Source organism: Mesoplodon mirus (assembly GCF_964341445.2).
Source record: "Mesoplodon mirus genome assembly, chromosome: 7".
NCBI lineage: Eukaryota > Metazoa > Chordata > Mammalia > Artiodactyla > Ziphiidae > Mesoplodon > Mesoplodon mirus.
Window position 1 is genome coordinate 78,355,154 of NC_138983.1, and position 12,254 is coordinate 78,367,407.

The following is a 12,254-nucleotide window of genomic DNA, read 5'->3' on the forward strand; positions in this document are numbered from 1 at the left end:
TCTATACTTTTTTATTATAATGAAAGTTTGGGTGTACTTTTCCTTGTAACACTTTGCACCATTCATTCAGCTAGTGTTTACTGAGGGCTTCATATGTACAGTACTTTTCTGGGTGCTGTTGCTTTCAGCAGTGAACAAAATAAAGCCTTTACTCTCCTGGAACTAGCACTCTGTGGTGGCAGAAAACATAAACAACAAAGCAGGCTAAGGGTTAAAAAGAGATGGGAATAATAAATGGAATAATTTTACCATTTGGTTAAACATCAAACTATTATATAAATCACACGGCCAGAAGCCATTGACATATTTTAATTCATAATAACCAGAGAGCCTCAAACATTTACCAAGGCACTTAAGCGTGTTTATGGATTACAGCAACGCTCTGAGGTAGGGAACTCTTACCATCCCCATTTTATAGATGAACAGTCTGAGGAGACATTATGTGAGTTGCCCAGAATTACACAGCTATAAGTAAGTGGGAAGTTGCAATGTGACCCGAACCCATGCTCTTTTTTTTTTTTTAATGTATGGACTTTATTATCTTTCATTTGTTTCTGATTTATGTGAATTTTTTCTTTAAAGATTTTTTCTGATGTCAAGCATTTTTAAAGTGTTTATTGCATTTGTTACAGTATTGCTTCTGTTTTATATTTTGGTTTTTTGGCCTCAAGGCATGTGGGATCTTAGCTCCCCGACCAGGGATTGAACCCTCACCCCCTCCATTGGAAGGCAAAGTCTTAACCACTGGACCACCAGGGAAGTTCCCCTTACGTGACTATTTTTCTGGCAATTTTTTTAAATTTTATTTTTTATTGACATACACTTGAATTACAGTGTTGTGTTAATTACTGCTGTACAGGAAAGTGACTCAGTTACACATTTATGTACATTCTTTTTCATATTCTTTTCCATTATGGTTTATCACAGGATATAGAATATAGTTCCCTGTGCTCTACAGTAGGACCTTTTTGGGGTTTTTTTAAATACATGCACTTTTTAAAAATAAATGCATGTATGTATTTATTTTTGGCTGTGTTTGGCCTTTGTTGCTGCACGCGGGCTTCCTCTAGTTGAGGTGCACATGCTTCTCATTGTGGTGGCTTCTCTTGTTGCAGAGCACGGGCTCTAGGTGCCTGGACTTCAGTAGTTGTGACATCCGGCTTAGTTGCTCTCTGGCATGTGGGATCTTCCCGGACCAGGGCTTGAACCCATGTCCCCTGCATTGGCAGGCGTATTCTTAACCACTGCGCCACCAGGGAAGTCGCATGTAGGACCTTTTTGTTTATCCATCCTGTATATACACCAGTTTGCATCTGCTGATCCCAAACTCCCAATCCAACCCTCTCCCACCCCCTCCTCCTTGGCAACCGCCAGTCTATTCTCTATGTCCTTGGCTATGTTTCTGTTCACACATAGGCTGTACCCAGGCTCTTAATTACTTTGTTATCCTGTTTCCTTGTTAAGAGAAGAAGGGTTTAAGGAAGGCACTGAGAGAAGCCAGTGACCAGTAGAAGTGCAAAAACAGTGGGGCTGTCAGAAAGCACACCTGTCTCCTTCCCCCATCTGAGCAGAACTTTTAAATGGCAGAGTATGTAAGAGTATGTGATGACACATCTCTGGATTAAATGATGTCTCCCTGGTAAAACATGCACAGATAAGTCTTTAGTTCAATCAGAGTGAAAGGTGAGATCAGAGAAAAGCTGGAGTGTCAGATTTCTGGTAGAAGGTCCTGCCTGATTGTTACTAAGAGGGCTACTACAGTACTAGTTAGTTCCTTAGTCATGGGTTGAGTGTTAGAGGAGTGAAACAACGAGCAAGATGTAGTGTTGGCCCTTTAGCAGTGGAGTGAGAGGGGAAGACGCACAGCAGATGTCTCATCCTGCACGTGACCTGCTGTGACGGGCATATTCAGGGCGTTTAGTCAGTGTTTGTGGAAGAAGAGGGGGAGCCGTGAGGCAAAGAAAAGTCATCAAAAGAGGCAGTCCCTAAGCTAAGTCTTAAAGGACTCGTGAGAAACTGGTGAGTCAGCCGGTGAAAGGCAAGGATACTCAAGGCAGAGTGGACAGCGGAAGTCCAGAGCCGTGAGTGTGCGAGGGGTGTGTCACAGAGCCACAGGCACAGGCTCTGGAGGATCAGTGCAGTGTCCCCAGGCAGCGGCAAGTGCCCCTAAAGGAGGCAGCGAGGAGGAGGAGAGCAGGTCTTAACCATCCATGTGTGGGGAGCTGGTTTCCTCAGAAAATAGCTAAGAATGGAAAGGACAAGTTCAGGTGGCATTTTAGACCACTGACGTCAGTATGGATGAGGACTCTGAAGAAGCCTGGAGATAATTATGCCCCACTCTTCTGAGGAGCAGTGCTTTATATTTTCAAGTGGGATTTTCACGCTGCCACCTCCTCTCCTGTCCCTACTGAAAGGTTTATAGGCCGGCAGAAGGGAGAACCTGGCTTAAGTAAAGTTAATCAGGTTCCTTTACTGTACAGCTTCTCGGGGCTGCTGTAGGCTAATGTTCATTCTGGATCGTCACAGCAGGCGTATGGTACACAGCCATCCTCAAAGCTATTTGACCCTAGAGTCCTTTTTCAATAGAATGTCTAACAACTGGTTCCACCAAACAGCAATTTCGTAACTTCTAGACCAGGTAATAGCAAGAAGAAAGGGGTCTGAAATAAGGTATAGATGAAGGGAGGAAATAAGTTCTAATTGTATTTAGGAAATTACCAGCAAGACTTGACCTTGGGAAGTAAGGAAGAAGTAGGAGGCGGAGGCTGAACCCCCATCTGTGTGACTAAGGTTGGGTGGTGGTATCATTGAGTTTGGAAATAGGGGATAAAGAACTGAAGTGGGGAAAAGACTTTAGTTCTGGACATGTAGAATTTGAAAGCACCTGTAGAATTCCGAAGACAAACTGGTAGATAACTGGACATGCACGTGAAGACATGGAAAGATAAAAATTTGAATGTCACCAGCACATAGCAGTCATTAAAATCATGAAAATGGATGAGATTTCAGAGAATTGTGAGTACTGACAACGTTTAAGTAATAAGCAGAGAAAGAATTCTGGGAAGGAGAGAGGTGATAGAGTTTCAAGAAGGAGGAAGTAGATGACAGTGTCATCCTTCAGAGAATGTGAATGTCCATTGGATTTGGGCAGTTAGGTCCCCAGTGACCTTAGAGCAGTTCAGTGAAGTGGTGGACAAAAAGCCAGATGGCAATAAACTGAGGGTGTAGGGCTGCCTGTCGGGGCCAGGCGGGGCTCGTGAGGACAGTGGGAATAGGCTACTCTCAAGGAGTTTGGATGAAAAGAGAAAATAATTAGCAAAAAAGAATTTTTTAGAATGAGGACTTCTATTTTATATGTTGAAATGAAGGAACCAATAAAGGAGATCCTGAAGATGTAGATAATAATTTAGAGAATTGGGGAAACATGGACATATGAATAAGAAGAAAAACCCTTGCACAGTATATAAAAATCACTTGTATCCTTCGAGCTGGATGGATACTGGTAAGTTTGGGAGGAAATAAAGGTAAGAAGAGATAGAAGTTAAAGAAGTTTATACTGATAGCCTCAGTTTTCTTTGACACAGATTTTTCAGAGACACATATATACACATACATAATTACCGTTTGAAAATTCTTTCATAGTTACATGTTTTATTAATCACGTCTGAGAAAAGTCACTGATTTTCATTTTGTACAGCATTATCTTGTAAGGACAAGATACAGTGACAACTTCCATGCTTTTTGCATATCAGAGCTGACACTGAAAGTATCTGCATAATTGAATTTTCACTTCTTATTTGTAATAAGTTTATCCTTAGGAGGATACTTTCATAGTGTTTGATCACAGATGAGTTTGGGCATTGCTATCACTCAATCATGTTAAGCATCTGTCAGGTTCTCTCCTATACTATATATTAATTTTTTGTCCCTTAAGCAAATATTTATTGGCGGCCTGTGGGAGTAAGATACACCTAGGTCCTCTTTCCTTGGTATATTCACAAAAGCCTCTGAAACTAAATTTCCAAGTCAGGCCATACTAAGGCCTGGCATAATAAGTTTTCATTGTTAACAGTTTTTTTGTGTTTGTGGGGGTTTTTTGTTTTTATTTTTTTGAAGCAAGGATAAGACACTGTCTTAACTCAGTAGTTGTCCATTCATTAATAAGTCAAAGAAGACATTGATGAAGCATGGTATTTTGAATATCCTTTCCACAGAATAGGTAATGGGCCATCCTGAAACTCAGGTGAGATGCTTATCATTTTCAGATTTTGGAGTGGCTGAGAAAACCCTATTACACCTTGAATTATCACTAGAAACATGAATTCAGCCAAATAAAAACAGTGCCTCTGCCTACTGAGGTGGTCAATTTCCAGCTCAACAAAAGTGACCATTTCTCCTTTAGATTAAAATCAAGAAAATCCCCTCTGTCCAGGATGCAATAATGGGGTGCACGAAAGAGGAAAACTGAAGCTATTCCCTCTTTACACCTGAACAGTGAATTCATTCTGATATCAAATATTTGTTATGATTCTGTTATGACCAGGTGCTTTATTGTTTAGAGATCAAGTTACTGTTCATTCTTGGTAAGTAAGAAAAATCCATGTTTTAGGACTCTGAATAGTAACTTTATATATATATTATATATATATATATAAAATAAATATGTATATTATATGTAATATATATTCCACCTATTCAACAAAATTGTAACTTTCATCATCTCTTACGAGTGATGAACTGTATTCACTCTTTGGAAAGGGCTTATAGGGAATTAAAGTCTCCATATACTTTTTATATAAGACTGTGGAAACCAAATTCTCAACTGGGAGCAAACTTAGGTTTTGCTATGAAGGTTTATGCTTGCCTGGCCTTAGAGTGGTAGGCCAGGAACTCAAGTTTTTTTCCTCTAAGTTACTTTCATTGATGCCACCCTGAAAAAATTTGGAGGGAGTATTTTTGAAATAGCTTTATCTCAGTAACCCTTTCAGGGTATGGGGAACATAACTGTCAAAATGTTCAAGCAACTCTTGATGTAAGTGTAATGGATCAGGAGCAATACAGGAAGGAGCTGGGTACAAACGATAAAAGGCGTGAGGCTATTTCATGTATTGTTTTTGGCTTATTGTCCAAAACAGAGAAAGTCTCATACACTGGCGCAGCCAAGGTCCCCTACTGTTCTCTCCTTTTAGTAGAAATAAAAGAGAGCTCGTTTCTCAATAGCAGCATTCTATCCTTAAGTGGGTACACAGTGATATTCTGATGGTCTCTGGAGCAGAGAATAATTCCGTGGCAGCTCTGACCTCCAGTCACCGGGTTCTCTGTAACTTAGTCTTTCATGGCCAAGGACTATAATCACTATTTCGATTTATATTTAGCATCTCAAAATGGAAAGGATTCCATGGACAACAAAACAGGAAGTGATTTCATGAAGTGTTTTAGTATGGATAAAACAATAAACTATAAAAATACAAATCATCAGTAAAGCTTTTTCTTTCCAGAGAACTATATTCAGAAATTAATGTAAGCCTCTAAGGTGCGCATGTGTGTTTTTTCACCCATGATCATGTTTGTATGTGTGTGCATTCCACTGCTACAGGAGACATGCAAAATGATATCAGATTTGTACTGGTTTCTCCCAAGAACTGTGCGCTCGCAGGGTTCGTTCAGGAAGGTGAGTGCCCTACCACCACATCACAGTCATATCTCATCACCTTCGGCGGGAATAGTTTACACTTTAACCTCACATGCAGGCTTATTAAATTAGTATTACTCATCAGAACTTGCTTACTAATAAAAGAAGCTGAATTAGCCACTGCAGAATCATATTTGGAAATTCAATGAAAATTTTACCTTTTTAATAAAGGCCCAGAAATATTATTTCAGAGCAGGTGGTACAGAAAACTGTGGTCAAATTTGACATTCATTCATCATTGAAGTGTGGAACGTGACAGGTGAAAATTGATATTGATTTCTTTCCTCTAATATTTGGAAGAGTTCTAACAGGTAAATCAAATGAGATGACAAGACATATCAAGTCTCACTCATTTCTATGATCACATCCTCTCCACATATCACTCCTTCGCCTGCCATGTCTTGAATAATTCAATGCCCATAGTCTTTCCAGTCCAGTGTATTATAAGACACACTCAAGCTGGGTTTCAATCATATTAGACTGAAAGCTGAACATTTTAGGAAGGATTATTTAAAACCAAATGCATCTTGAGCCCAACAGCCTTTGAAACCAAACAATCCTGGGAGTTCAGTTGGATTCAGAAAATTCAGTAATCCTATTTGATGTATGTTAACTGTATCAATATTAACAACCTTCTGCTGGATTTCAGCACTGATTTGAGAGCTGAGTTACTACTGGTCTTGTATTTTACCTAGATGTGAAAGCACTAAGAGAGTTGTTCTTGGGTTGAACTTGACCCGCCTCTGGGAATGCTCTCTGTTCTATCCATCTTGAAAAGCTTTATTCAAGTGCATTTCTCTGCCTGCCTTCTCTTCACTTGCACCCCTTGGGAAAACGAAAGATGCTCAAATATAGATGTGAACACGGCAGGTGCTCTGCTTGGCAATGGTGTCTTTCAGCTTCCCAATAAAAAATTATATTGCTGACCACCCATTTGACTGAAAAGTGACTCATTTTACTGACAGATATCTGGATTGAGGTGCCAAAAGAAATAGGTCATTTCAAATTTCCTTTTTAAGTCATAGCTTTGTGTTGCCACACTACTTGTTCAAAACTTAGATCATGAAGGTTCCTTCCTATGACCTGCGAATAATTAAAATGTTCTTCAACAGGCTCTATGAAAAGCAAGCAGAGGGGCTTCCCTGGTGGCACAGTGGTTGGGAGTCCGCCTGCCGATGCAGGGGACACGGGTTCGTGCCCCGGTCCGGGAGGATCCCACATGCCGCGGAGCGGCTGGGTCCGTGGGCCATGGCCGCTGGGCCTGCGCGTCCGGAGCCTGTGCTCCGCAACGGGAGAGGCCGCAGCAGTGAGAGGCCCGCGTACCGCAACAACAACAACAAAAAAATAAATAAAATAAAGCAAGCAGAATATTCCTAATTATCAATCTTTCTCTAGAGTCATATAGTTCTTGTAATTTCAAGGAAGAGAAACTCAAATGTAAAGTGTTACAATAGCCAAGCATACCAGCACTATTATCTAACCATTCAGCAATTTTCTCTGCCAAGTCACTCTGAACCTTAGACTACTGAGGATGTCTTCTTAATTAATTTTTAAGGTTCTCCTTTTTTGAGTTAAAAAATGGTCACAATTTTATAAGTAAAATTATAGAAAAATACCAAATAGAACATCTGAGATGTTTCCATTAGGCATTATATATATATACATAAATTTAATAGATATACATATATAAATGCACTGGGATAAATCTCCATCTTCTGTGTCAGTTGGACATAGGTCCGTTTTCTTAGGAATAGGGAACTCCTTTCACAATGGACGTGAGGAAATTGGCAAATGTACACCATATAAGTACTTTTGGATGGTAGTGACCAAGTTCTCAAGACACACACACACACACACACACACACACACACACACACACACTGAAGAATATCAGAACACTTAACGTTTCAAAGACACAGGAAGAGAAATGCAAGTTTCCCCTAGAAAGCCTTTTGTTTTTTTGAAGTCAGAATTCTGAAAAGATGTTTTTATCAAGCCAGCTTTTTATAACTTAACTGCATATGCAATAAAAGAGTCCTATCTTAGTCATTTTTAGGGCAAGATTTTCTTTAAGTCCCAAGAAAGTAAGCACTTGTAAATGTAAATTTTGTATGGACATAAACCTGGCCAGGATATCCGTTGGAAGCTGGAAATCTGTTGTTGTTCCTTTTCCTTTTGTATTGAAAGCTAAGTTCCCCATTCTGAGTTCAATTTGTGAAGATCACTTTTATTTTGACAAACTCTATTAAAGTAGCCAATTCAAGGAAGACAGGTTAGTCTTCCACCTAATTACCCAGTCCAACTTTTACTCAGTGTCTTTCACCTGAGCACCTTTCACCTCAGAGTCTTTCAACTGAGGATAAACCACGCAGTGTCTAAACTGAGCAAGATCTTCCCAGTGTCTTTTAAGTGAGGCTAACCCACTTGAGCAAAAGTCTTCCCAGTGTTTTTCTACCGAGGTTAAGCTCTCAGTGTTTAAACTGAGTAAAAATCTTCCCAGTGTCTTTCACTGAGGATGACCCAGGTACTTCTTCTTGAAACCAAGTTTCAAGGATAACCTACTACTCAAGAGAAGAGTTTAACACCACTGAATAAAACTTAGGATCATCAACCAAAACTGGAGATCCAAGAACCAGGAGATACTCACCCAAATTCGTCTGGACTCTCTGAGAAAGCGGACAGGCCCAAGAAGCCTCTGCTGGTGCCAGGACTCTGGATCCTCATAGAGTTCAGGCAAAGAAGAAAAGTCTGCTCTGGGCCCCTTCATTGGTTGCCAAGACTGCTGACTGAAAAATATGCACAACCCAAAAGGAGAATTATGTTTTATTTGGCAGATTTTCTGAGGACTTAAGCCCAGAACACAGCCTGTCAGATCACTCTGAGGAACTGCTCAGAAGACCTAAGGGAGCAGTCAAGAAAAACCAGGTAGTCAGAACATCAAAAGATTACTATTAATTAAAGAAAACTAGACCTCTCAAGTTAAGGACTTTAGCATTTTTCTATGTATGAGAAGATGAAAGAATCTGGGCTCCGTGAAATCATTCCTTTGATATGCACCTTAACTCTAGAACCAGTACCCTGTTTTTCTCCATCCCGAATCCCCTCAAGGTGCACAGTTGAGGGTTCCTGCTTTGACGTCTGACTTGATGACTGCAACATCTTTTGTCTACTGATATGGCAGGGAACATTTTTCATCCACGGGTAAGAAATTGAGAAAATTAACATAATTCAAGATATAAAACCATTACAATACTAAAAATTCCCAAATGTCAAACAAACATAAGTACCCTTGACCTGTAAAATGGAAGATGCCAAAGAAGGGAAAAAAAGAAACAATAAAGAAAATGTAGAAAATAAAGCATAAAATAAGATGGCAGAAATCAATAACAGTAGAACAATAATTAAATAAATCAAGGTAAATGTTATCATAAGATTTTTAAATTTCAAAAAAAAAACCCCATCAAACAAAACATATTGAAAATAAAGTAATAGAGAAAATTTAGAGAGCAAATATGAATGCAAGGAAGACCTGTTAGGTAGTTAGTCAGACATTAGCAGCAAGGAGGTGACAGTGGTGAGAAAGACAAGAAGAAGAAATTGAGTCACACCCAGCCATCTGGGGACTCTCCCTTGACTCCACCCAGAACGGGAGAAACTATGGTCGGGTGGTGGGCAGCTTATCCTGTTAAAAAGAGGCACAGTAACACAAGGGACTTCTCCAGGCTGTGCATGCCCAGACCAGACAGGCGTATAACCTACAGTAAATCCAAACTCATTATACCATAATTACAATAAATTACATGTGGTTTTGCCCCTCCCCCCACCCAGTAGGCATTTCTTGGGGATTCAAGGATGAGAGCATGCGCAGCAGAAAACTTGTTCCATAGCTCAGGACTGTCAATCAAATAATGATCCTTGTCACTCACCCCCACCTCTCTGCAAAATGCTCCTTAAAAGCGCTCGTAAGCCTTTATAGGAATGCTGCTTTCAATTTGCAGAAACAGTACACCCATCCCCCCCCACCCCGAGAGTGTACCTTTGCTTCGATATACTTTGCTTTGGGCTTGCTTCACTTCGCTGAAATAGCCTGTTCTCAGAAACAGCCTGCTCTTTCTCTCTCCTTCTCTCTCTCCCTCTCTGAGAGTGTACCTATGCTTAACTAAACTTTGCTTTCTGCTTAAGCTTAACATGGGAGTTTGCGATCCTTTGCTTACTATCATGGAACCAAGATAGCTGGTCCAGGCCTTCCACTGACCTCCTCGGTTGAAGCTATTTTGTTACAAAGCATGTCCACATGGTGACAGACCTAAGTCTAAATTTTGATAAAAGGTGGAATTAAGGTGAGACTATCATATGGGAGGAAAAGACTGTAGGAAAAATAGTAGATGTAGGAGATATGTTTGTGAAAGTGCACATTCATGGCAATATAGCCAAATAAACTCACATGCCCACGTTCCCACTAAAACTGTATAAAATTATGACCAACAAGCAGAGAATACACATTATTTTAAAGCCCTCATGGGGCATTAAGACATATTTACCATGTGAATCCTTCAGTGAATCTTGTGTTACTGCTAAGGGGTAGGAAGTGGTGTCATAAGGGAGTTTTGTGTAAGACTCAAAGCTCCCTTTCTATATGGTTCAGGCTGGACTTGAAGCTTCAGGGGCCTGGGAGGATGGGGCAGGAAAGGCAAGGCACACTCAGAAAAGAGAATACATACATAACACACTAGGGATATCTGAAGAGGCTGCTCAAGACCTGGCTCAGCCCCAAGGGTTTGACCCCTAGTCCTACTCTTCACCCTACAGCCCTTTAGGGTCAGGACCTTGGCTCACCCTAACCCATTCCTAGCTTCCGGGTATAGAATGAGTGCACATATCTGAATGTTAGTGTTCTCTCAAAATTTACATGTTGAAATCCTACCTCTTAAAGATAGGAGGCCGGGCCATGCAAAAGTGCTTATGAGCTTTCATGAATGGGATTAGTGCCTTATAAAAGAGACTCCAGAGATATCTCTAGCCTCCTCCCATCATATGAGGATACAGAGAGAAGGCTCCAGCTGTGAACCAAGAAGAGAGCTCTCACTATGAGGTGGCCATACTGGTGACTTGATCTTGGGCTTCCCAGCCTCCAGAACTGTGATAATAAATGTCTGTTGTCTTTAATCTACCCAGTCTATGGTATATTGTTATAGCAGCCCTAATGGATTCAAAATTTATCTGGAGAGTGGGGACTGTCTTATCGTTGCAAACTAAGAAGTTGGGTTGAGACAACATATGAAAGATTTTTTTAAGTAGAAAATTATGGATTATTGGATTTGAAAGTACTAGATTGGTTAAGGAAAATGAGTACGTGTGTGTGTGCGTGTTTGCAGTGTGTCCCAAAAGTTTTTGTGCAGTTTAAAGATTTACTAACTCCAGAGTTATAAACACTACAAACTTACAAAAATATCATTTGAAGGTTTAACTGTTACCAGATGCAAGTCTGTGTGCCTGATGCACAGTGAGGCTAAATACTGAAACATCAGAGTTTGGAGCAGAGAAAGGTTTACACAGTGCCATGCAAGAAGACACGTGGCTCATGCCCAGGAAAAACCCCAAACTCCCTGAAGGCTTTCAGCAAAGCCTTTTTAAAGGCAAGGTGAGGGAGGGGCATGGCTAATTGTTGCAAATATCTTGGTGTTGGATCCTTTGTTCTAGCAGCTGGCCAGATGGGTCAGGTCCTGGTCAGGTCACGTGTTCCTGTAAACCTCCAACAAAACAATTATTATTTTCTGTTCTGCAACTTTTTATCTCCAGGAATGGGCTCTTAAAAGTCAGAGCCTTAGAAATAGGCTATCCTGTATATTTCAGGCTCTAGGCAACATTGTTTTACAAAAAGTGCAGAGCCAGCCTGGGTCACAGGGATGGACAGAGTTAGCTCAGGCAACAAAGCATAAAGATTAAAGTAAAAAAGATCTGATGTGGAGTCAGATTTGTTCTTCCCTATTATATAACTATTTATAATTCTTTCATACTTATGAATTTTGAAAAATAAATTATTTTAATTTTTGTGTGTAGTTCCCTCTGATAGAAAATGAGGCAAAACATACACTATTCAAAATTCACAAAACTAAATAAGTGTAAAAGAAATTCAAGTTCTATCCCTGGGTGTACACAAGACACAAACATGACGTGGGAAAGTTGGAGCTGAGGACAAAGGAAATCCTGAGTAAAAATGTCTGTGAAACAGCCAGTCTTCCAGGGTCAGCTTAAGATGTTCAAGAGTTATCAAGTTGGTGGGCCTCAAGTAAAGGTCTCTAATGGATGAAGGAACCAGGTTCCAGATGGAATGAACAGAAAATTGACTAAGGTCTCTCTGACAGGATGAGAGTAGTTGGAAGGAGGGATCTGGAAGCCCCAGGAGGGTGCAGGTGTCTGTGGGTCTGGATGGGAAGGAAGGGCAGTGATTCAGCCTCTTTCTCTTATTGCCCCTCCCCCACACTCAGGAGCCCTTTGTGACAAGGCCACAGCTCTGTGATGCAGGCCTGGGGTTCTGCCATCAAGTGAACTCCCAGTGCTC

The 12,254-nt window shown here is 40.6% G+C and overlaps 1 long non-coding RNA gene across 1 annotated transcript in view; it reads right to left on the minus strand.

Annotated features, from left to right (window-relative positions):
• The window catches only part of LOC309807106, a 111,319-nt gene that overhangs the window by 1,076 nt on the left and 97,989 nt on the right, over positions 1-12,254 (minus strand). Inside the window, exon 3 of the long non-coding RNA XR_014294505.1 lies at positions 8,340-8,478. This is a non-coding gene — a long non-coding RNA (uncharacterized lncRNA). The remainder of the gene's footprint in view (positions 1-8,339; positions 8,479-12,254) is intronic.